Raw genomic sequence first — 25,535 nt, forward strand, 5'->3', positions numbered from 1 at the left:
TCTCCATTTTCTCACGAGTATTTCCCCTTTCATGAAGTAACCAACAGGTATCTTCATAGCCTCTTCCTCTGTAACGGCTTTACCAATTAAACTCCGGATCTCCAAATCTCCGTGTTGTTCTTCAACAAGTCTCTTTCGGACCAGCACTGTCTGCTCAACCTCGTTCCCAGATGTCTCCGACGGACACTCCCTTTCCTCTTTGGTTCCAGATTCCACCTTTTCCTTAAGTTCCTTGATGTCACTCCCTTTCCTATTACCTCTTTCAGAATTTTCCTCCAATACCTCTAACGAACCCAACTCCACATCCCCTTCCTTCTCCTTCTCTTCAGAGCGCTTCCTACCCATAGCACGAGTCACTGCACAGGATGGAAAGATACCCGAAATCTCCTGCTCTAACTGTGCGGTGTTATTTTCCATACTGGGCTTTTCAACCAACATTGGATTCCCAGAAACTCGACCACCGGCCAAATCATTCCCGATAATAAAAGAGATTCCCTCTGCAGGAAGAGTGGCTTGTAAACCTAAGGTGACCGGTCCTGACACCAAATCAGACTTTAAATGGATGACATGAAGTGGAGCTTTAACATAGCCACCAACCCCCTGTAAAAGAACACTAACACCAGTTGCCGTCTTCTCTGACAATGGCAAAATGCCTTCAAGCATCAAAGATTGATGTGCTCCTGTGTCCCTCAATACCCTAACAGGTCTCTGGTAAGTCAAGTCTCCATCCAGTGACACAAACCCCTCTGAGATAAAAGGTTTGTAACCCTCTTGAACAAGGTCGTCCTGTGATGCCGTAACTTTGGCATGGGAACCTTCACAAGGCACTGTCCTCCGAGGACGTTTTCTCGCATTTGCCAATGCATTCGGAGTTGTACTAGTCTGACTCCGCTCCTGATTTTTCCTTTTCAGGGCATAACATTGGGACATCAAATGTCCAGGTTTCTTGCAAAAAGCGCAAGTAGACCCGGAGGAAAAACTCGTGGTCTGCCTTGGGCCCCCCGGAAGCTAAGTCTGTCTTGGAACTGTAGTCTTCTGATCCCTACAAGACGTGGCATCAGATTTGCCCCCATAGTCATCTCTAAGCCACCTCCATGAATATTTGTTCTCCACCCCTGATTTACCATAACTCCCCAGGCTAACTCTAGGCGGGAAGTTAGGTTTGTGGAACCCCATCCTGTGTGTCAAGGCATAGTCATCTGCCACGGTTGCTGCTCATACAACTCTGGTACTTTCTTTTCCTCCAGATGTACTTAATGTCTGCATGGACACACTGTTTGAATTCCTCCACCAAGATCAATTGTCGCAACAGGTTGAAGTCTTTCCCAAGCCCCTTTGAATCATACCACCGATCAAACATGGTTTCCTTCATTCTGGCCAACTCCACATGGGTCTCACTCTCCCTCTTCCTGGCATTCCGGAATTTTTGCCGGTAAGCTTCAGGGACCAATTCATCGGCTTTGAGAATGGCTTTCTTCACTTTCTCATAATGTACACATTGGTCAATCAGTAAAGCCAAAAATATATCTTGAGCTTTACCCACAAAAACACTTTGCACTAACATAGTCCAGGACCCCACAGGCCATTATAGCATTTGAGCCACTTTCTCAAAGTGTAAAAATAACTTGGCTACCTCCTTTTCATTGAAGGGTGGAACCAGCCTCACATGCCTACCAACATCCCAGGTGTTCTGACTCGTTGTCGAACCAGCCGGCATGGATACGACTTCTCCCCGTTTTCCCATTAATTCCAGCTCCTTGAGTTTAAGTTCCCTCTGATAATCAATGTCCCGTTCCTTTAACTCCCTTTCAGCTCTCCTTTCCTCTGCTCTTTCCCCTGCTCTTCTTTCTTCTTCAGATCTCCTTTCCTCTGCTCTTCTCTCTTCTGCTTTCCTTTCGTCTGCTTTTACCCTTTCCTGGCTCTGCAGTTGCATCTCCAATTTCCGGAGCTCCACATTTTCTTTTTCCTCGGGTAACCAATCCAAGGCTACCTCTGTCCATGTTCCTTGTCCCACCAGAGATTCTACCACCAATGTCTGCATCTCTGCTTTCTTCATATTAACTCGGACCTCCAAGTTAAAATGTCTTGCCAATATCAAGAGTTCCGATTTTTTTAACACTTGGAACTCTGCCTCATTAGGGGACGCCGCAAACTTTTCTGCGTCAAACACCATGGTGACTATCAGTTAACACCTGTTAACCTTCACACAAAAATTTCCAATTTTTTTGAAAAATTTGGGAATGTTAGAAAAATTCCAAACTTGGGAATTTGGGGAATGTTAGGGAATTCTATCCCAGACGAATGTTATTAGGGAATTTAATCCCGGACGAAGACCCAATTTCGAGCCCCTATAGGCAATTGGACGAGCCCCCAATTTCTGTTACGCGCTCCACCCCGACCCCCTGGTCACGGTGTACCTCCGAGCCGCGAGAGGAGTCACGGCAGAAAAATGTGTTATTCTGTATGTCAAAGATCAAGGGAGAAGCCACCCCAATTGTTACTCACAAACAAATATGTATTAAGATCACACAAGATATTAGCTCTTGCACGAGCCTCGATCTTGTATACAAAAAAAAAAAAAAAAAAAAAAAAAGAATAACAGTACAGCAATAATAGTATTCAAAAGTACAATCAATATGTCCTATGATGGTACCATGAGTTTTGTAATATTTAACTCACTGTGCTCCAAGTGAGTGAAACACGAACATTCCCCAATGTCTCTTATTCCCGGCTTCGAGACGAAATTGATTCGCTCCAGTGATCGCCAGAACGAGGTCCAATCGAGACCAGAATCCCGTGCGGATGGCAAATACAGTCACACAGCCGAAGCTGCACAAAGGCGCTCTCAAGGCGCCTGGGAAATCCAAAGTCGCCCTACAGGCGACTGAGAGATCACACCCTCGGGTATGGACGAATTAACCTTCAAAAAGCCACGTCACACACACGCCCCAGATCGACGTCTGAATGCGGTGGAGATGGTCGAAAAGAGACGAAACCACAAGCGAAGCACAAGTCCTGCACGAGTCAAAATGGCCGACAACCCGGTCTCGTGGCGCACCGCACGGCAATGATTCTCTCCTGAATCGATCGCAAAACCTGACACGTAGGTTGACCGGTCACAACGATGACAACTCTGTCGTAGGAATCCCTTTCCCGGAAACCCGAAAGTTCGCTAGTGACTCTGGCTCACCAATGTTCGCTCCAGACCAAGCAGCTGCTATGCTTCTTGTCCGACCTCTCTTGCTCCGCCCTCTTTTCCCTCCTCCTCTTCCTCTTCGTCGTCCCATTCCTGATCCGGGTTCCTGTTTCTTTTAACATTAACTTTTTTCCCTTTTGAAAACAGTTCATGAACAATAAACCTTTTGAACACAATAATAGTACATGGAATCAGAAATATTTACAGTGGATGCAAACCACCACAACGGAAGTGACAAATCCGAAACAGTATCTATTTGGTACCAAATCAGCCACTCACTCATGGTATCTATTTGGTACAAAACCAACCACCCACTCATGGTATCTATTTGGTACCAAATCAACCACACACTTGTCGTATCTATTTGGAACCAAATCAGCCACTCACTCATGGTATATATTTGGTACAAAAACCAACCACTCACTCATGGTATCTATTTGGTACCAAATCAACCACTCACTCATGGTATCTATTTGGTACCAAATCAACCACTCGCTCATGGTATATATTCAGTACCAAATCAACCACTCACTCATGTTATCTATTCGGTACCAAATCAAGCACTCGCTCATGGTATCTAATTGGAACCAAATCAAGCACTCACTCATGGTATCTATTCGGTACCAAAAGCAACCCACTCACTCATGGTATATATTCGGGACCAAAAGCAACCACTCACTCATGGTATCTATTTGCCACCAAAACCAACCACTCACCCCTGGTATCTATTCGGTACCAAATCACCCACTCACTCGTGGTATCTATTTTGTACCAAATCAACCACTCGCTCATGGTATATATTCAGTACCAAATCAACCACTCACTCATGTTATCTATTCGGTACCAAATCAAGCACTCGCTCATGGTATCTAATTGGAACCAAATCAAGCACTCACTCATGGTATCTATTCGGTACCAAAAGCAACCCACTCACTCATGGTATCTATTCGGGACCAAAAGCAACCACTCACTCATGGTATCTATTTGCCACCAAAACCAACCACTCACCCCTGGTATCTATTCGGTACCAAATCACCCACTCACTCATGGTATCTATTCGGTACCAAAAGCAACCACTCACTCGTGGTATCCATTTGCTACCAAAACCAACCACTCACTCATGGTATCTATTCGGTACCAAATCAACCACTCACTCCTGGTATCTATTTGGTACCAAATCGAGCACTCACTCACGGTATATATTTGGTACCAAATCAACCACTCACTCATGGTAGGCCCATCTATTCGGTACCAAATCAAGCACCAACTCATGGTATCTATTCGGTACCAAATCAAGCACCAACTCATGGTATCTATTCGGTACCAAATCAAGCACTAACTCATGGTATCTATTCGGTACCAAATCAAGCACTCACTCATGGTATCTATTCAGTACCAAATCAACCATTCACTCAAGTTATCTATTCGGTACCAAATCAAGCACTCGCTCATGGTATCTATTTGGTACCAAATCAAGCACTCACTCATGGTATCTATTCGGTACCAAAAGCAACCACTCACTCGTGGTATCTATTTGCCACCAAAACAAACCACTCACTCGTGATATCTATTTGCCACCAAAACCAACCACTCACTCATGCTATCTATTTGGTACCAAATCAACCACTCACTCGTGGTATCCATTTGGTACCAAATCAAGCACTCACTCATGGTATCTATTCGGTACCAAAAGCAACCACTCACTCGTGGTATCCATTTGCTACCAAAACCAACCACTCACTCATGGTATCTATTCGGTTCCAAATCAACCACTCACTCGTGGTATCTATTTGGTACCAAATCAAGCACTCACTCATGGTATATATTTGGTACCAAATCAACCACTCACTTGTCGTATTGTTTCGTTCTCCTCCCCGACCCCCTGGTCACGGTGTACCTCCGAGCCCCGAGAGGAGTCACGGCAGAAAAATGTGTTATTCTGTATAAGATCAAGGGAGAAGCCACCCCAATTGTTACTCACAGTCACAAACAAATATGTATGAAGATCACACAAGAATAACAGTACAACAATAATAGTATTCAAAAGTACAATCAATATGTCCTTTGATGATGCCATCAGTTTTGTAATATTTAACTCACTGTGCTCCAAGTGAGTGAAACACGAACATTCCCCAATGTCTCTTATTCCCGGCTTCGAGACTAAATTGATTCGCTCCAGCGATCGCCAGAATGAGGTCCAATCGAGACCAGAATCCTGTGCGGATGGCAAATACAGTCACACAGCCGAAGCTGCACAAAGGCGCCCTCAAGGCGCCTGGGAAATCCAAAGGCGCCCTACAGGCGACTCAGAGATCACACCCTCGGGTATGGGCGAATTAACCTTCAAAAAGCCACGTCACACACATGTCCCAGATCGACGTCTGAATGCGGTGGAGATGGTCGAAAAGAGACGAAACCACGTGCGAAGCACAAGTCCTGCGCGAGTCAAAATGGCCGACGACCCGGTGTCGTGGCGCACGGCATGGCGATTCTCTCCTGAATCGATCGCAAAACCTGACACGCAGGTTGACTGGTCACAACGATGACAACTCTGTCGTAGGAATCCCTTTCCCGGAAACCCGAAAGTTCGCTAGTGACTCTGGCTCGCCAATGTTCGCTCCAGACCAAGCAGCTGCTATGCTTCTTGTCCGACCTCTCTCGCTCCGCCCTCTTTCCCTCCTCCTCTTCCTCTTCGTCATCCCATTCCTGATCCGGGTTCCTGTTTCTTTTAACATTAACTTTTTTCCCTTTTGAAAACAGTTCATGAACAATAAACCTTTTGAACACAATAATAGTACATGGAATCAGAAATATTTACAGTGGATGCAAACCACCACAACGGAAGTGACGAATCCGAAACAGTATCTATTTGGGACCAAATCAGCCACTCACTCATGGTATCTATTTGGTACAAAACCAACCACCCACTCATGGTATATATTTGGAACCAAATCAACCACTCACTTGTCGTTTCTATTTGGAACCAAATCAGCCACTCACTCATGGTATCTATTTGGTACCAAATCAACCACTCACTCATGGTATCTATTTGGTACCAAATCAAGCACCAACTCATGGTATCTATTCGGTACCAAATCAAGCACTCACTCATGGTATATATTCAGTACCAAATCAACCACTCACTCATGTTATCTATTCGGTACCAAATCAAGCACTCGCTCATGGTATCTAATTGGTACCAAATCAAGCACTCACTTGTGGTATCTATTTGGTGTCAAAACCAACCACTCACTCGTGGTATCTATTTGGTACCAAAACCAACCACTCACTCGTGGTATATATTTGGTACCAAATCAACCACTCACTCGTGGTATCTATTTGGTACCAAATCAACCACTCACTCATGGTATCTATTTGGTACCAAAACCAACCACTCACTCGTGGTATATATTTGGTACCAAAACCAACCACTCACTCGTGGTATATATTTGGTACCAAAACCAACCACTCACTCGTGGTATCTATTTGGTACCAAAACCAACCACTCACTCATGGTATCTATTTGGGAGCAAAACCAACCACTCACTCATGGTATCTTTTTGGTACCAAAACCAACCACTCACTCGTGGTATATATTTGGTACCAAAACCAACCACTCACTCGTGGTATATATTTGGTACCAAAACCAACCACTCACTCGTGGTATCTATTTGGTACCAAAACCAACCACTCACTCATGGTATCTATTTGGGAGCAAAACCAACCACTCACTCATGGTATCTTTTTGGTACCAAAACACACATTTGATGCGTTTTGTCAATTTCACTACTACTTTCACACAGTAATACACGATCATTCATCGCAAACCAGGAAAAGTTTTACGTACAAAAAGTGTAGTTCGACGTACGACAGACATGTCTGAATTCTGCTTCATGGAACACAAACACCACTTGATGTTTATAAAAGACAAAAATATCTTTCGAGTGCATTTTGTTACTCAAAAGCTGCAAGTTTGAACATCTGTAATTCAAACGCCGCACGAAAGCAAATACCAGAATATAAATAGATAAACTAGGTACATTGACACCAATAACCGAATATGGACAATAAGGACCCTCCTCATCAATAGGTCGTGTGATCAGTCACCTGGGCGTTCACCTGGGTGTTTACCTGGGTGGTCACCTGGGTTTTCACCTGGGTGGTCACCTGGGTGTTTAACTGGGTGTTTACCTGGGTGGTCACCTGGGTGTTCACCTCGGTGTTTACCTGGGTGGTCACCTGGGTTTTCACTTGGGTGGTCACCTGGGTGTTTACCTGGGTGGTCACCTGGGTGTTTAACTGGGTGTTTACCTGGGTGGTCACCTGGGTGTTCACTTGGGTGGTCGCCTGGGTATTCACCTGGGCGGTCACCTGGGTGTTCACTTGCGTGGCTCATTACAGGGAAGCGCTCAGCACAGCTCGTCGACCCAATCAGTGGAAACTCGTAATGAGAACCGATATATCTTGTTTAAACACCCTTAACCTTACCACAAGAGGAGGCCTCCATCCCCACCAACACCCAAAGCCACAGCTGGATGATCAAACAACAGTAAGAGCAACAGCGACGACGACGACGTGTTTACCATGAAAATGTTACAAATCACGGAGAAACAGTAAAAAAACAAGATACTGTTAAAACAGAGCGCACCTTACACCAGGTTACCCAGTCACTAGTCAGTTACACAGACTCGGTCACACCTGGAATGGTCACCGTAGTGGCCGAGATATGAACTAGGAACGTGTATCGGCATTATGAGAGCGAGAGTTCAGAGGTCTCCACAGGGCCAGACCATGAAAATCCGAGAGTACCGGACTGAAGTGACAGAGAAACAGAGACGGTTAAAAAGGTAGAAAATTGTCTGTAAGAAACTGCAAACGTGGCCGTCGCTATGCCCAGGTCGCCTCCTCCCACCATCACACATTCCGTTAGCACATTCCTCACAAAAATACACTTTGTCCGCCTCACGTCTTCGTCCTTATCGACGTGACGTCTACGGTCTATGTCCGGTCGATAGCTCACCCGGGGCCTCCTCCACAGGCTCGGCTTGCCGACGCCGCCACACGAAGCATGTCCAGGTTCGTAAATCGCCCTCGACCACAGCGATCTTCTTCTTCCTCCGTATCGTCTCCACAAACGAATCCCGATTCGGCCTTCCTTCGCTGCTTTACTGCGCGCCCAAACCAGCTCCCGTGAAGCTGCGGACGTGGCCTGGGTAACGGAGACAGGAGCGGCGCTGGCGGAGCGCGAAGGCGCGCATGAGCCCCGCCTGCTGCATGGTCGCGATGCTCGGGCTCGGCCCAGCCCAGCTCTCCCAGCCCCGCCTGCTGCATGGCCCATCTCTCAGCCCCGCCTGCTGCATGGTCGCGATACTCGGCCCAGCTCTCCCAGCCCCGCCTGCTGCATGGTCGCGATGCTCGGCCCAGCTCTCACAGCCCTGCCTGCTGCGTGGTCGCGACACTCGGCCCAGCTCTCCCAGCACCGTCTGCTGCATGGTCGCGACACTCGGCCCAGCTCTCTCAGCCCCGCCTGCTGCATGGTCGCGATGCTCGGCCCAGCTCTCCCAGCACCGTCTGCTGCATGGTCGCGACACTCGGCCCAACTCTCACAGCCCTGCCTGCTGCGTGGTCGCGACACTCGGCCCAGCTCTCCCAGCACCGTCTGCTGCATGGCCGCGACTCGGCCCAGCTCTCCCAACCCCGCCTGCTGCATGGCCGCGACACTCGGCCCAGCTCTCCCAGCCCCGCCTGCAGCATGGCCCATCTCTCAGCCCCGCCTGCTGCATGGCCGCGACACTCGGCCCAGCTCTCCCAGCCCCGCCTGCTGCAATGGTCGCGACACTCGGCCCAGCTCTCAAAGCCCCGCTTGCTGCATGGCCGCGACACTCGGCCCAGCTCTCACAGCCCCGCCTGCTGTATGGCCGCGATGCTCGGCCAAGCTCTCCCTGCCCCGCCTGCTGCATGGCCGAGATGCTTGGCCCAGCTCTCACAGCCCCGCCTGCTGCATGGCCGTGATGCTCGTCCCAGCTCTCGCAGCCCCGCCTGCTGCATGGTCGCGATGATCGGTCCAGCTCTCACAGCCCCGCCTGCTGTATGGCCGCAACGCTCGGTCCCAGCTCTCACAGCCCCGCCTGCTGCGTGGCCGAGATGCTTGGCCCATCTCTCCCAGCCCCGCCTGCTTCATGGTCGCGACACTCGGCCCACCTCTCCCAGCCCCGCCTGCTTCATGGTCGCGACACTCGGCCCAGCTCTCCCAGCCCCGCCTGCTGCATGGCCGCGACACTCGGCCCAGCTCTCCCAGCCCCGCCTGCTGCATGGCCCATCTCTCAGCCCCGCCTGCTGCATGGCCAGGACACTCCCCCCAGCTCTCCCAACACCGCCTGCTGCATGGTCACGATGCTCGGCCCAGCTCTCCCAGCCCCGCCTGCTGCATGGCCGCGACACTCAGCCCAGCTCTCCCAGCCCCGCTTGCTGCATGGCCGCAACACTCGGCCCAGCTCTCACAGCCGCGCCTGCTGCATGGCCGAGATGCTCGGCCCAGCTCACAGCCCCGCCTGCTGCATGGCCGTGATGCTCGGCCCAGCTCTCACAGCCCCGCCTGCTTTATGGCCGCGACTCGGCCCAGGTCTCACAGCCCCGCCTGCTGCGTGGTCGCAATGCTCGGCCCAGCTCTCACAGCCCCACCTGTTGCATTGTCGTGATGCTCGGCCCAGCTCTCACAGCCCCGCCTGCTGTATGGCCGCGATGCTCGGCCCAGCTCTCCCTGCCCCGCCTGCTGCATGGCCGAGATGCTTGGCCCAGCTCTCACAGCCCCACCTGCTGCATGGTCGCGATGACCGGTCCAGCTCTCACAGCCCCGCCTGCTGTATGGCCACGACGCTCGGCCCAGCTCTCACAGCCCTGCCTGCTGCGTGGCCGAGATGCTTGGCCCATCTCTCCCAGCCCCGTCTGCTTCATGGTCGCGACACTCGGCCCAGCTCTCCCAGCCCCGCCTGCTGCATGGTCGCGACACTCGGCCCATCTCTCCCAGCACCGCCTGCTTCTTGGCCGTGACGCTCGGCCCAGCTCTCCCTGCCCCGCCTGCTGCATGGCCGCGACACTCAGCCCAGCTCTCCCAGCCCCGCTTGCTGCATGGCCGCAACACTCGGCCCAGCTCTCACAGCCGCGCCTGCTGCATGGCCGAGAAGCTCGGCCCACCTCTCCGCCCCGCCTGCTGCATGGCCGTGATGCTCGGCCCAGCTCTCACAGCCCCGCCTGCTTTATGGCCGCGACTCGGCCCAGGTCTCACAGCCCCGCCTGCTGCGTGGTCGCAATGCTCAGCCCAGCTCTCACAGCCCCACCTGTTGCATTGTCGTGATGCTCGGCCCAGCTCTCACAGCCCCGCCTGCTGTATGGCCGCGACGCTCGGCCCAGCTCTCCCTGCCCCGCCTGCTGCATGGCCGAGATGCTTGGCCCAGCTCTCACAGCCCCGCCTGCTGTATGGCCACGACGCTCGGCCCAGCTCTCACAGCCCTGCCTGCTGCGTGGCCGAGATGCTTGGCCCATCTCTCCCAGCCCCGTCTGCTTCATGGTCGCGACACTCGGCCCAGCTCTCCCAGCCCCGCCTGCTGCATGGTCGCGACACTCGGCCCATCTCTCCCAGCCCCGCCTGCTTCTTGGTCGCGACACTCGGCCCAGCTCTCCCAGCCCCGCATGCTGCATGGCCGCGACACTCGGCCCAGCTCTCACAGCCCCACCCGCTGCATGGTTGCGTCACTCGGCCCAGCTCTCACAGCCCGCCTGCTGCATGGCCGAGATGCTTGGCCCAGCTCTCACAGCCTCGCCTGCTGCATGGCCGCGATGCTCGGCCCAGCTCACAGCCCCGCCTGCTTTATGGCCGCGACACTCGGCCCAGCTCTCAGCCCCGCCTGCTGCATGGCCGCGATGCTCAGCCCAGCTCTCACAGCCCCACCTGCTGCATGGCCGCGATGCTCGGCCCAGCTCTCACAGCCCCACCTGCTGCATGGTCGCGATGTTCGGCCCAGCTCTCACAGCCCCGCATGCTGTATGGCCGTGACGCTCGGCTCAGCTCTCACAGCCCCGCCTGCTGCATGGCTGAGATGCTTGGCCCAGCTCTCACAGCCCCGCCTGCTGCATGGCTGAGATGCTTGGCCCAGCTCTCACAGCCCCGCCTGCTGCATGGCCCATCTCTCAGCCTCGCCTCCTGCATGGCCCATCTCTCCCAGCCCCGCCTGCTGCATGGCCCATCTCAGCCCCGCCTGCTGCATGGCCCATCTCAGCCCCGCCTGCTGCATGGCCCATCTCTCATCCCCACCTGCTGCATGGCCCATCTCTCAGCCCCGCCTGCTGCATGGCCGCGACACTCGGCCCAGCTCTCCCAGCCCCGCCTGCTGCATGGTCGCGACACTCGGCCCAGCTCTCCCAGCCCCGCTTGCTGCATGGCCGCGACACTGGGCCCAGCTCTAAACAGCCCCGCCTGCTGCATGGCCGCAATGCTTTGCCCAGCTCTCACAGCCCCACCTGCTGCATGGTCGCGACACTCGGCCCAGCTCTCCCAGCCCCGCCTGCTGCATGGCCCATCTCTCAGCCCCGCCTGCTGCATGGTCGCGATGCTCGGCCCAGCTCTCCCAGCCCCGCCTGCTGCATGGCCGCGACACTCGGCCCAGCTCTCCCAGCCCCGCCTACTACATGGCCCATCTCTCAGCCCCGCCTGCTGCATGGCCCATTTCTCAGCCCCGCCTGCTGCATGGCCGCGACACTCAGCCCAGCTCTCCCAGCCCCGCCTGCTGCATGGTCGCGATGCGCGGCCCAGCTCTCACAGCCACGCCTGCTGCATGGTCGCGACACTCGGCCCAGCTCTCCCAGCCCCACCTGCTGCATGGTCGCGACACTCGGCCCAGCTCTCCCAGCCCCGCCTGCTGCATGGCCGCGACACTCAGCCCAGCTCTCCCAGTCCCAGCCCCGCCTGCTGCATGGTCGCGACACTCGGCCCATCTCTCCCAGCCCCGCCTGCTTCATGGTCGCGTCACTTGGCCCAGCTCTCCCAGCCCCGCCTGCTGCATGGCCGCGACACTCAGCCCAGCTCTCCCAGCCCTGCCTGCTGCATGGTCGCGACACTCGGCCCATCTCTCCCAGCCCCGCCTGCTTCATGGTCGCGTCACTTGGCCCAGCTCTCACAGCCCCGCCTGCTGCATGGTCGCGACACTTGGCCCAGCTCTCCCAGCCCCGCCTGCTGCATGGTCGCGATGCTCGGCCCAGCTCTCACAGCCACGCCTGCTGCATGGTCGCGACACTCGGCCCAGCTCTCCCAGCCCCACCTGCTGCATGGTCGCGACACTCGGCCCAGCTCTCCCAGCCCCGCCTGCTGCATGGCCGCGACACTCAGCCCAGCTCTCCCAGCCCCGCCTGCTGCATGGTCGCGACACTCGGCCCATCTCTCCCAGCCCCACCTGCTTCATGGTCGCGTCACTTGGCCCAGCTCTCACAGCCCCGCCTGCTGCATGGTTGCGATGCTCGGCCCAGCTTTCACAGCCCCGCCTGCTGCATGGCCGCGATGGTCGGCCCAGCTCTCACAGCCCCGCCTGCTGCATGGTTGCGATGCTCGGCCCAGCTTTCACAGCCCCGCCTGCTGCATGGCCGCGATGCTCGGCCCAGGTCTCACAGCCCCGCCTGCTGCATGGTTGCGATGCTCGGCCCAGGTCTCACAGCCCCACCTGCTGCATGGTCGCGACACTCGGCCCAGCTCTCCCAGCCCCGCCTGCTGCATGGCCGCGACACTCAGCCCAGCTCTCCCAGCCCCGCCTGCTGCATGGTCGCGACACTCGGCCCATCTCTCCCAGCCCCACCTGCTTCATGGTCGCGTCACTTGGCCCAGCTCTCACAGCCCCGCCTGCTGCATGGCCGCGATGCTCGGCCCAGGTCTCACAGCCCCGCCTGCTGCATGGTTGCGATGCTCGGCCCAGCTTTCACAGCCCCGCCTGCTGCATGGCCGCGATGGTCGGCCCAGCTCTCACAGCCCCACCTGCTGCATTGTCGTGATGCTCGGCCCAGCTCTCACAGCCCCACCTGCTGTATGGCCGAGATACTTGGCCCAGCTCTCACAGCCCTGCCTGCTGCGTGGCCGAGATGCTTGGCCCAGCTCTCCCAGCCCCGCCTGCTGCATGGTCGCGACACTCGGCCCATCTCTCCCAGCCCCGCCTGCTTCATGGTCGCGATGCTCAGCCCAGCTCTCCCAGCCCCGCCTGCTGCATGGCCGCGACACTCGGCCCAGCTCTCACAGCCCCACCTGCTGCATGGCCACGACACTCGGCCCAGATCTCACAGCCTCGCCTGCTGCATGGCCGCGATGCTCGGCCCAGATCTCACAGCCCCGCCTGCTGCATGGCCGCGATGCTTGGCCCAGCTCTCACAGCCCCACCTGCTGCATGGCCGCGACACTCAGCCCAGCTCTCACAGCCCCACCCGCTGCATGGTCGCGTCACTCGACCCAGCTCTCACAGCCACGCCTGCTGCATGGCCGAGATGCTCGGCCCAGCTCTCACAGCCACGCCTGCTGCATGGTCACGATGCTCGGCCCAGCTCTCACAGCCCCGCCTGCTGCATGGCCGTGATGCTCGGCCCAGCTCTCACAGCCCCACCTGCTGAATGGCCGCGACGCTCGGCCCAGCTCTCACAGCCCCGCCTGCTGCATGGCTGAGATGCTTGGCCCAGCTCTCACAGCCCCGCCTGCTGCATGGCTGAGATGCTTGGCCCAGCTCTCACAGCCCCGCCTGCTGCATGGCCGTGATGCTCGTCCCAGCTCTCACAGCCCCGCCTGCTGCATGGTCGCGATGATCGGCCCAGCTCTCACAGCCCCGCCTGCTGTATGGCCACGACACTCGGCCCAGCTCTCACAGCCCCACCTGCTGCGTGGCCGAGATGCTTGGCCCAGCTCTCACAGCCCCGCCTGCTGCATGGTCGCGACACTCGGCCCAGCTCTCACTGGCACCTCAAGGTTTGTTTATTTGAATTTCCTTCCATTGTTTTCCCATCGCGCGATTCTTGCTCCACTGCACATTTGAGTTTGTCTGTCTTTGTGAATCTCGCCTGATGCTGGTGTCCACATCTTGGTGTCTTTGTTTAATCCTGCCTTGTGTATGTTATTATTGACGCACGATCTGCAGCAACGCATTTCGCTGCTTCTTTAATCTCCTGAGCTCGGACTTGCATTTCGAAGCACGGTAAGATTACTCTTCTTCTTTACTCTTGTTCTCATTTGGTCGTGCACGCGCCTGCTGACCAATCAGGAGCAGAGGTCATACGTCACTGTCCGAACTTATTAGTGAGCACGTCACGTTAACATCCCTGTTCCCTGGAGTGGGATTGTATGCCTCCACCAGGGTCCAGGACGCGAGAGAATGACGCTCGTGCAATATTATATTGGTTCCCGAGAAATGTAGGCATACATACACACTGTGCAAAAGCAGAGTGCAGCATCATGGAGTACATCATGGAGCACGTGTCCGTTTAAATGGTCTTCGAACAACATCGTCCATCATGTGGCGTTCCTGGGGACATTGTGCCTGTTGTCCCATCTGCCGTCATGTTCATATCTTAAAATGTCGTGGGATTTGCAAATGTGCATCTTTGTGCTGTGCATGCACCTTGTACAAACACCATGGCTGAACAACGACAGTAAGTTTGGGGGAAAAGATTATTGCATCATCATCATCATAATAAAATACGCCATTTGTGTCTGTCTGATGAATTTTTGACGCTAATACATTATGTCGTTACTTATCCGATCTCAACCAAACTTGACAGGATGACGAAGGGTTACACAATGAAGGTTGTAGCGCATTCATTTCCCCCCCCCCCCCACCCCAAGGGAGTTTTCTCCCTCCCCCCTCCCCCACCCCAAGGGAGATTTCTCCCCCCCCCCCCCCCCCCCCCCCCCAAGGGAGGTTGACAAGCAGGAGTTGAGAGCGTCAAATAACTTTGAGAGATACGCGGGTGAAGAAAGACGCGCATGAACCGGAATACGCGCTATTATAAAGTGACGCTCAGTTGAGCTGGAGGCCGAGCCGCGTACAGTGCATTAAGTCACGCGAGTGATAACGGCTGTGTAATCGCCAGCCGCGCTGAGAGACGCGTATTTGCCGTTCTACCTCATTGGCTGCTTTTGTTCGGGAGACGCGCTACGAGGTTCCTTCCACCGCCTGCTTGCCATCTTCGCGGGACCTGCTGGGACCGTGGAGAGCCGGACGGGGCCGTTCCTGGACGACCACGGCGACGCGTTTGGCTGGAACATCAACCCATCTGCAATTCCCTGTGCGAGTGTGACGGGCCCGAGTCTGGGCGATAAGATAAGACTGACTAAGTGCTGCTCTGTGTCTCTGCGTCCCGATCATTGTGCATACGTGTGGGAATAATAATTAAACCCGTGTTCTTCCTTTTCCATTTGATCGTCCTCGTGATTTCCTCATTGACTAAGCGAAGTATGAGTAGAACCGCTCGAATCGGGGTCCAATAATTAACGGTGACTGCACGGTCCATGTGGTACACAATCCACTCGGTGTACCCCAAATTACACGTGGCTCGTGCGAGGCTTGCTTCCCCGCTTCCGTGGCGGCGCAGGGATTTAGGTACGAGCGAGGATTGTCCCGAAACCCTACCTTGGGTTTGTCCGGAAGAGGCGTTTCAAGTCTCTCGATTCCACCAAGCCCATAAAGAACAAGGGGATTAATCCCCCTTTGTAAAGGGAAGAAGGGCGGCGGAGAACCGTAACATTTGGTAGTCAGGAGTGGGATTTGGAACCTGGGACCAAATTTTTGGACAAAATTTTGGACACCAATTGTACATATTGGCCATAACAATTGGTGTCCGGGAGTGGGATTTGGAACCCTAACCAAATTTTTTTGGACGAATTTGCTCCAAATTACGAGCGACCAAAATTTAGTTTTTAAAATCAAAAATTGTATACTCGTACCATAGCTAGTCAAGACGGTCGAATGCCGGTGGGGGTAGAAGATGAGGTAGACGATGAGGAGGAATTAATGACCCAGGACCCACAGGAAGAATTGGTAGAAGAGGAGGAAACTGAAGAGGGGCCGGCAGCAGGGGTAGAAAATGGCGGCACCTCGCACGTGGCAGCGGAAGCCGAGCCCGCGGCGCCAATGAATATGGACCTATTTATGGCACAAATGATGGCCTTTATGGTCAGGTCGGGTGAAGACACGAAAGAGCTAAAGAATCAAATGAAGGAAATGGGTGATAAATCCACCAAGGAAATGAATGATGGGTTTAAAAGGTTGGAAAACAAAATGGACGCCCAAAGTGACAAATTCACCCGGGAATTGGAAGAAACAGAGGAGGACATTGGACGCATGTTGGGCGAGGAGGTTGCATTGGAACGCGATGAGGTGACGCGATGTGAGGAGTGCGTGGAGAGCGAGGTAGAGCAGAGCGCAGCTAAGTTGACCGAGGGTATAGAAATCGCGAATCGGGGTGTAAAAAAGCCGACGGCCGCCGAATTGGACAGAAAAATTTTATGCGCGCCGGCGGTCGCCGAGCTAGAAAAAGAAATAATTCGAATAAGAACAATTGGGGCCGAAGAGACAGCAGAGAAAGTAAGTATAGCACAAAGGGAAGAAATGGGATTTGCACCGTGATGTCGGGCTTGCTAACCAAATGAAAAGTTTGCAGGTGCTGCTGCCAGAGAAGAGAATCCCCAAGGTGAGATATAATGGCGCGAGTGTGTTTGGCATGAAAAGTGTTTTGGCACGCTTGGGATCGAGACAAAACCCGGGCGGTCGTGGAAGGTCCATTGTGTGGTGTACGAGGGTGACTGGTGCACGTGTGAGAGAAAAGTGTGCTCCGGAGCGTGAGGGAGAATGCACACCGGAATGTGTGTGTCGGAGAAGAGTGTGTTACGGAGTGTGTAACAGAGGAGTGCACACCCGAGAGCGTGGAGAAAAAGTGTGTGATGATGATTGGGTGTGTACCAGGAGAGTGCACACCCGTGGGCGTTATGGAGTATGTAACGAGAGTGTGTAACGGAAGAGTGTGTGCCAGGGTGTGCACGAGGGTGTGCGAATGGGGGTGCAACAGGAGAGTGCACACCCGTGGGTGTTACAGAGTGTGTAACGGAAAAGTGTGTAATGGTTTGTGTGAGGGGTGTGAGTGCGCCTAGGTGTGCAGGTGCGAGTACGGTGTGCGAGGGAGAATGCACACCAGTGGACGTGAGAGGAGAGCGTGCTGTAACAGAATGTATGGAGTGTATGGGGGCGCCGCAGTGTGCGAGTGTGGAGTGGGTGTGGTGAGGTGTGGTGAGAACGCGGCTCAAGCATCGACACAGACCGGGGTAACGTTTAGCGTGACGGATAGCCGACGTGAGCCCTGGGTGAGTTGTGTGTGGGAGGGACTGGGGGGCCGATGCCACGGCGGTTTCACAAGGACCGCCGAGCATGATTCATGCCGGCCCCCGCCCTGTATGGTCGGTGCCGCGCCGTGGCGGTAAAGGCGAACGGCGAGGTTCAAGGGGAGGTAGGAGAGTTCGGAGACGTGCCCCCTGGCGGGTGCGGTGCTCCGACCGTGGGCGTTTGGGCCATCGTGCGTGGGACCGCGAGGCCCCACGCAGAGATGGAGCTCTGAAACTCGGCCCAACCATGCCTCCTCCCCTGGATCAAAAATGCCGGACGGACCCAACCAACAGGAGCCCAACCACCCGCATGGATCGCTTGGCTTTTCGAAGCCGAGCTATGACGATATATTTCCACACTGAGAGGCTCAAGTGCAGTGGACTGATGGCAATAGTGTACCCTACGTGGAGGAATGGTAATTTCACCATTCCTCACACACCTGGCCCATGAGTATTAGATTAGGGGGATGGCAGTGTTAGGCACATGGGGGGCCAGCAATGGTTACCTTCATGGGGCACCGAAGCTAGCCGAGGGAGGGCTAGGATATTTGTTAGGGAATTAGATGACAGTCGAAGACATGAGATTTAAGTAGCGACATTTGTACTGTAGAGGGGACGTAGAGAGATTAGATGGTTGTTAATGACGAAGGGAGTGCTTAGTTTAATGGGTTGATGGGGAAGCACGAGTATTAGGGCAAAAGCAGATAGATAGATGATGCTGAGTGTGTGAGAAATTGTGTATTGAGACAAATGGAGTTGTGTTGAAGTGTATAGGAAGAAGTGTGTGAGCACAAAAGTTTATGGAAAAAGGTGTGCAAGACAAAAGGTGTGCGAATCAGTGGTGTGGAATGCTTGGTATTGAATAAAAGATGTGGAATACATGGTGCGAAGGATTGAATGGGAGAAGAGTGGAACCCATTCACGAATACCCGGGGTGGGTAGTTTAAAGCCAGGTAGAGGGCTAAGGTAAATTGTTTGGATATTGACACCTGTGGTGCGGGAAGTATCAAGAGGTGCTTGGTTGGGTGCATGAGTCTATGAAATGGCTGGGCGTGTGAGCTTTGTTGGTGCGGATGGGTATTGGAGCACTCCGCCACTGGTAGTTTGTTGGCCAGGTGAGACCGCAGGTAGGCTCCGGGAGTCAGTTAGAGTTGTAAGTAGTGTTCAATGGGGCCCGAGGATCCAGGAGAAGGACCTGGTTAGCCCAATGCCAGAGAGGGCATCAGAGGGGTAGAGTGCCAGGAGGGATTTTCCCTGGTTTAGGTAGTCGCAGGACCAGGTAAGCTCGGGTGGCGACTTCAGTGGCGGAGGTGCGCAGGTAGGTAGACCTGCTAGTGGAGTCACACGACCCAGCCCCGAAATTGTGCAAGGGCACAGTATGAAAAATTGGGGAGTGAGACCCAAATTCGTGGGCACCACAGAGTGGTCAATGGGAATTGGTTTTTAGAACCACATAGTGTAAAGAGGCCGATTGGCAGGGCATGACCCCGGGTAGTGTAAGTGAGTTAAAGTCATTAGAGTAGTTAGGAAGAGAATTCCCTTCGCGCTATCCACATCCATTCACCAAGGGAAACGGAACTCCACACCAGGGCTTTGAAACTGTTTGAGTGATTAAGACGCATCACAACATAGAGTGACATTGTGTTGATTCCATCTCTTCCTTCCTGGGAGAGATTGGAAGACGAATTTGGAATTATAGGGGGATATGGGAGACAGAACGTAGTGACGAATTTGTAAATATAAGGAAGCTATAATATAAGGGCTAGGGTACTGTAGTGTAAGCCGACGTTGGGGGGTACGGACGGTTAGGGACGAGTCTGCTCTGCTCGCTCCTCCGCGCCCCTTGCGTTTCATTACCTTGTGTTGATGTGTACGTTTGCGCCCTTTCTGCTTTGCTGACCGTGCTTTGTCTCTCCCCCCACCCCTCGACCCACTTTGGAGGAGGAGTTGTGCAGCAACATAGAACGGTGCAGCTGCACTTCACTACACATGTGCAGCACCCCCTGCTGCACTTTGCTAAACATGTGCAACCGAATTGTGCAGCACTTTCGTGCCATACCCTTCATTTGTTATAACTTTGCTGCACATGTGCAGCACTTGCTGCCACAGACACGTTGCTGCACATCACCACATTACACATTATGGACCACAGATTTTGTGGCCTTACACTTTGCTGTGCAGTACTTTGCTGCAAACTTACCTTGCATCTTCAGACCACTTGATGTGAGTGGCATCAATGTCACGCAGTTGGACCACATAGAGTTGGCCCTGCTGGCAAATCCAATAAAACGAACACGTGTTTTCGTACATTTTTATTATGGGTGTGCTAGGAAAGAAGAACTGGAAGTTTTATTGCACACAGAAGATGCAGGAAGACAGAAGATGCCGGACACCAGCAGCAAATGTGAAATGTGAACTTTTGATGACTGTGTATTTGTGCATTGCTGTGTGTTTCTCTCCCCTCCAATCTTCTTTTCAAAAAGGACAGACCCTGGGTCTTAGAAATGTAAATAAGGTTAGGTTTTGTGCTTGTATATAAAATGCTGCCCACCGGCTCTATGTTTAGTTTGAAAATAAATCCGCAATTCGGCTATTGGTGGGTGCGAGTCTGTAGTTAGATACTCAACGCAGTAGGTGGGACATATTTAGTGTTGTAAAACTGTCGCATACACGGGTTAGAATAAATGTTAGGGGGAACCACATCTAAGTGTCACACGTAATTAAAAGTTAGTCCCAAGTCTTTCTCAAAACCGGTCGTTCCAGTAGGTTCGACTCGGGGACGAGTCTGACGAGGGAGGGGGGCAGTGTTGTGGTTTTGAGTCTGTCAAGTGAGTGTAATAAAGGTTGAAGTCTGTCCCCCATAGTTAGTCACACAAGCACCATGTAGCCTCGCGATAGTATAGTTATGTCTTAGTATTTGTGAGCTTAGTTCCCTTCCAGTGTTAATTCTGCATTGAGTAGGAGCCAGGGAGATAGGCCCTACTTGCCACCGATTTCCCAGCCGCCCTAGCCTCGATCCAGTTTGTTAAGCATTGGGTGATCATTGGCCGAGTTAACACGAGGTAGGCCGAGGAAGGATCGGGGCGGAGTCGAGGCGGGGCGGCAGAAGCGATGACGGTAAACACGAGCCACCAATCAGAGCTCAGAGGTGGTGGCGGCGGCGTGGCATCAGAGGGCGTGGTGAGAAGAGTCTGGTGAATTCCAGAAGGTTCGAGGGGCGTAGCTATAAGAACCGCTGTGCAAAAGCCCTCGACAGGACTTGCATCGGAGGGCTAAGGGGACTTGACTTGCGTCGAGAGAGAGAGAGAGAGAGAGAGAGAGAGAGAGAGAGAGAGAGAGAGAGATAAAAGGACTCGCGTTGTACTGCCTGATGAACTTGACCATTGCACGAGAACACGCGCGCTAACCAACACCAAGTGTATTGAAGAAGAGGAGTTGGTCGCTACATATACGCAGGCGCAGCCAGACACGCCGATAACGAATATAGCGCATTTCAGCCACGCGAATGAACAAGGCTGAGTAACCGCCAGCCGCGCTAAAGTCCGCCCTCTACCATTTCGCATCATCATCCCTTTGCACGAGAGACGTGGTACGAGTCCCTGCCTTTGCCTGCCGCCATCTTCGCAGGACGTGCCGGGAACCATGGAGAGCCGGACGGAGGCCGTCTCTGGACGACGACATCGACGCGTGGGGAACACCTGCCCATCTGCAATCCCCAGTGTGAGTGTGAGTGAGACGGGCCCTTTTGCTCAGGATTAAGTTAAGACTGTTTAAGAATTGCTCTGTGTCTCTTCGTCCTTGAACTGTATATACGTGTGGGAATAATTAAACCCTTGTTCTTTCTTCCTTGATTCGATCATTCCTGTGGTTTCCTCCATTGACTAAGCGTGGCACGAATAGGATCACCCCAATCAGGTTCCACTAGTTAAGACTGCGCATGCGCGGGCCACGTGTACGCAATCCGCTCGGCGTACTAACATCATACGTGGTTCGTGCGAGGCTTGTTTCCTCGCTCCCAGGACAGCGCGGGTACTTAGGTACGAGCAAGAAAGTAGTCCCGAACCCTACTCCGTGTATGTCCGGGAGGGATGTAATAAGTCTCGGTTCCGTCAGGCCAGTAAAGACAAGGGGATTAATCCCCCCTTGATAAGGGGAAGAAGGCCGGCGTAGAGAAACGTAACAATATACATACATATATATATATATATATATATATGTATATATATATATATATATATATATATTTATATATATATATATATATATATATATATATATATATATATATATATATATATATATATATATATATATATATATACAGACTTGGCATTTAATATGGAATTTTTTTTTGTGGGGGTGAACTTACTTTTCAAGATGTCTTAGAACCAAAAGTTCATTGGAATTATGTTGAAATTATTCTAGATTTTGTTAATGTGACCTTTAAAAGAAACAAAAACCACATTTGACATTTCGAAACAAATAAATTGATCCTTGACAGTGATGTAAACTGATATCGAACTCAATTCATGGACAGTACTGTGTTAAACTTCTCTACGTTTTCCAGAAGTATCTATTTATTTTGCACATTAGGCAAAAAAATTTTTAACAAAAACAAAAGTTAAATTACGACTGGAATTACGAACAGTAAAATTACAGTTCAGTACTTCGTGTAACCACCACGAGCATTCAGGAGAGCACGTACACGTTGAGGCATGCTGTCCACGAGATTTGCCCAGGTTTGGACAGGAATCGCTTGCAGTGCAGTGACAATAGCCTGCTGCAATTCATGCACAGCGGTAGGCTGCTGGTCCAAGTTGTCGATTTGATGCGTTAATTCTGCCCACAAGTTCTCTATCGGATCCATATCCGGGGACATGGCAGGCCACTCCATATGCTCTACACCACGGTCAGCAAGAAAGTGTTGGATCATGCGAGCATGATGAGGCCGTGCATTGTCATCTTGGAAGACAAAGTTTCCTCGAAAGGCTGCACGAGCAAATGGAAGCAATGTTTCTTCCAGAATGGCCCTGTACTTGAACTGGTTCAGGTTTCCATTCAGAACAACCAGGTCAGTTTTGCCCCCTGCATGAAAAGCAGCCCAAACGGTCACCCCACCACCTCCAGCTTGGACTCCTGGCACTATACAATCTTTGTTGTAGGCTTCATGCACTTGTCTGCGCACTCGGACGTGGCCATCTTGACGATAGACCAGAAATCTAGACTCGTCACTGAAGATTACGTGATTCCAGTGTCCTGGCTGCCATTGACGGTGCTCTCTGGCCCACTGCAATCGGCGCTGGCGGTGTTGTCTGGTCAGGTGTGGCTTTCTCAGGGGACGCCTAGCACGATAGCCTGCTTGAACCAGTCGTTGGGTTGACTCGCCTTCTGGATACAGGCACATTTGTCAGTTGCTGCCACTCAGCCCTAAGCCGATTAGCTGACTTGGTACGGCCATTGCGGACTAACCGGTGCAGCTGGCGATCATCCCTCCTTGTGGTTCTGTGGGGACGTCCTGGCCTCGGTATTGGAGTAGGGACACCCCTCTGAGCATTTCGTTTCAGGATCTTTGACACCTGACCTTGAGTGATGCCATACTGCCGAGCAATAGCACGCTGTTTCATGCCGTAATTTCGTAAAGCCACAACTCCATGACAAACAGCATTGTCGAGTTAACGGACCATCTCCAGAGGAAGCGGCAATAACTTTTGGAGATGTGCAGCAGTTGTTTTCCACTAATACAGAACGCAACAACCCTTGTATACCCGACTGTGAAGCCAATCGTCAAATGCACCTGTCCGTACATTTTGCCACGCCACCTGTGATATAATCCTGTTTTTGACTTCTTGCTGTGACAGACAATCAGTGACATGGTTCTTTTAACAAATAAATCACCAAAGTGTAAAAGAAACTCAACAGATTGATATACTGAGTTAAGAAAGTAAACCCAAGTCAAGAAGAAAAAAAAATTCCATATTAAATGCCGTCTGTATATATATATATATATATATATATATATATATATATATATATATATATATATATATATATATATAGATATATATATAGATATATATATATATATATATATATATATATTGTTGCGGTTCTGAGAATGTACATAATTGATTAATAAAGGTTAAAGACTTTGCCCCGATAGTTAGTCCACATGCAACACGTAGGTCACCTTAGAACGTTAGTTATTTCTTAGTATATGTGAGATAAGGCCATTTCCAATAGTGACATCTGCGTTGTGTAAAACAAATAAGAATAGGTTCCTTCCATTGTGCCTCCACCCTCCAAATTCCACCTCATTGGGCAGAATCCATCCCGCGCCCCATTTGACAACTCGCAGTTTGTTACGCTTGGGATGCTCGCAGTTTGTTACGCTTTGGCTACCAGCAGCGTTTGCTGCTCTTGGTTCGCTGGTTTGCTGGAACTACCCCAATGCCACGAGGGAAGGCCTGGAAAAGGGGCGGAGCGCAAGGGTGGGGGTGTGGCCACGTCAAGCAGACATCAAGGGCGGAGCCAGTAAGACCCCAACAACCAACCAGGGCTCGAGTGGGCATGCCTAAGGGGCGTGGTGAGAACGTGGCTGGGAGATTCGAAAGGGTTCGCTAAGCGGCGCTATATAACCACGAGCACAAAGCCCTTCCACAGGACTTATGCGGTTGATCGAAGGACTGTGCGGAAAGGAGGACTGAGCTCGCTCGCATGAACAGGGCTGATGCGCACGAGAGGACTGTGCGGAAAGGACTGATGAGCGAGGGGCTTTGCAAGAAGACGTATGCGTTTTTTGAGCACTTGAGGATATTCGCGCATTACCAAGGACTGGAGAGTATAAGCGCTTTGTGAAAGGATTGTCACGTTTGGCATTGGTGGTAGGACTCATTGAGAATTTGGCTTGGGCTGGCTGAGAGCGCATATAAAGCGCCAGTATTCTATTACATATGCGGCCGTGAGCCACGAAGTAACCGCTAGCCAGCTCACTGACCCCCCCCCCCCCCCCCCCATATAATTGTCCGATCCACGCCAACGACACGCGGAGAGCTTGCCTGCCGTCTCCCTTATTCTTCGTGGTACGAGTCGGGGACCGGAGCGAGCTGTGGACGCGATCCTTTGGACCATCGCCTGACCATCTACAAACCCCATGTGAGTCTGAGTCTGAGTGCGAACGGGCCCGTGTCTGGGATTAAGAATAAGACTGTTATTAAGGCTGCACTGTGTATTCTGTACTTCTCCTTCTTCCTGTGTAAATAATTAATAAATCCATTGTTCATCCTTTTTCCTCTTGATTCGACCATTTTAGGCATTTCTCCATTGGGTAAACGCGGCACAATTAGGAACCGCTCCAATCGGGTTAGTTCCTGTTAACGGCCCGAATCGCGGCTCGCTATCGCTCGGCGTGTCCACTAAAACCGTGGTTCGGGAGGGGTTATTTCCTTGCTTCATGGCCGGCATTAGTAATTAGGTATTAAGAATTCGGCTTACGACCCTACCTAACGTCGTCCGGAAGGAATGTCATAGCCCCGGATCGTGTCGGCTAGATAACAGACAAGGGGATTAATCCCCCCTTGGTAAGGGGAAGGCCGACGTTTGGAGATCCGCAACAATATATATATATATATATATATATATATATATATATATATATATATATATATATATATATATATATATATATATTATATATATATATATATATATATATATATATATATATATATATATATACATATATATATATATATACATATATATATATATATACATATATATATATATATATATATACATATATATATATATATATATATACATATATATATATATATACATATACATATATATATACATATACATATATATATACATATACATATATATATACATATATATATATATACTAGCGGGGTCACCCGTGGGAATCCCACGGGCATGGAT

General features: G+C 52.0%; 1 protein-coding gene across 2 annotated transcripts in view; it reads right to left on the reverse strand.

Moving 5' to 3' along the window:
* LOC137422079 (phospholipid-transporting ATPase ID) overlaps positions 1-8,625 on the reverse strand; it is a 266,687-nt gene extending 258,062 nt beyond the window's left edge. The window contains exons 1-2 of one of the 2 annotated variants that reach the window (XM_078772922.1): positions 8,592-8,625; positions 8,217-8,463 (exon numbers count right to left, since the gene is read on the reverse strand). The gene's annotated coding sequence lies outside the window, so the exon portion shown is untranslated. Of the gene's footprint in view, positions 1-8,216; positions 8,502-8,591 lie in introns of those variants that run through there. The other variant, XM_078772921.1, reaches the window with a different exon arrangement.
* Between the last annotated feature and the right edge of the window lie 16,910 nt (positions 8,626-25,535).

The sequence above is a fragment of the Myxine glutinosa genome, chromosome 2 (assembly GCF_964187855.1).
Source record: "Myxine glutinosa chromosome 2, kmMyxGlut1.1, whole genome shotgun sequence".
Lineage (NCBI taxonomy): Eukaryota > Metazoa > Chordata > Myxini > Myxiniformes > Myxinidae > Myxine > Myxine glutinosa.